Below are 1,046 nucleotides of genomic sequence, written 5' to 3' on the forward strand. Positions count from 1 at the left end.
TGGCTTCTGGTTGTGGTTCTTGACTGAAACTATCAATTGGTATTTTAAACTGAGAGAACTACGCGCGCAACACATACAAATATGCACTCCTCTCCTTTCTCTCTTTTCGTTTACTTATCGTGTCTGCACTCGTTCGTATCCGATTCTCGATCCTCTCTCGTTCATTCTTTCTCTTTTATTCTTACTCACAATTTGTTTCTTTCGCTCTCTCTCTCTCTTGTTAAAAACTTTTCATTTCTCTCTCTCTCTCTCTCTCACACACACAACTATATATGTATATGTATATACGTATATATATTATATAGAATTACCTCCCTCCCTCTCTACTTCTCTCTATCTATCTATCCCTTTCCTTCCCCGCGCTTTTTCCCCTTCTCATAAACTGACTCAGAAGCATGTGAGTCCCGCATTTCCTGCAGTCAAGAGTCTCCCATTCTTATCTCACTGCGTCATGTCCCTCTGGGGGTCTCCACTCGTTACTTGATTACATCTTACTCCATTATCTTTTTCCTCTCAAATGATTATCGGTCGATTTCCTTATCATCATTCTGTGGTACTGAAACTTGTCTACGTTTCCTGAGCTGCTGCGGCGCCGGATGGTACAGCACGCTTCTACTTCAATAATATGTATCTACAAGTATATGTGGATGTATTATACCGTTCTTGTATCGCCTTGGATATATGCGGACTCCTGTATAATTACTGCATAAAAATACTTACCGAATTAAAGTGGATTTTGTGCCTGAGTGAACTGATAAAACCGCCGTAAATTCGACAGGGGCACTGAATGCACGTCCTCGTTTCCTTCTTATTGTCATCATTATATCTTTTATCTTCGTTAGTGTACATTTCCATCTACTTGCTCCTGTTTGTATGCAGGTTGTGTCTCCATTTTTTCCAATTTTTCTGTCTTAAAAAAAAAGGTGAAAATTAGAGGCAAAAAATATACAAGTGAAAAATATTACGCATCTCACGGTTCTAAAATAATCAATATAGTGTGTGGATTCATGATAGTGCATCCACTTTGGGGTACATGTAATATTTTG

Source organism: Penaeus vannamei, chromosome 24 (assembly GCF_042767895.1).
Source record: "Penaeus vannamei isolate JL-2024 chromosome 24, ASM4276789v1, whole genome shotgun sequence".
In the NCBI taxonomy this organism is placed as follows: Eukaryota; Metazoa; Arthropoda; class Malacostraca; order Decapoda; family Penaeidae; genus Penaeus; species Penaeus vannamei.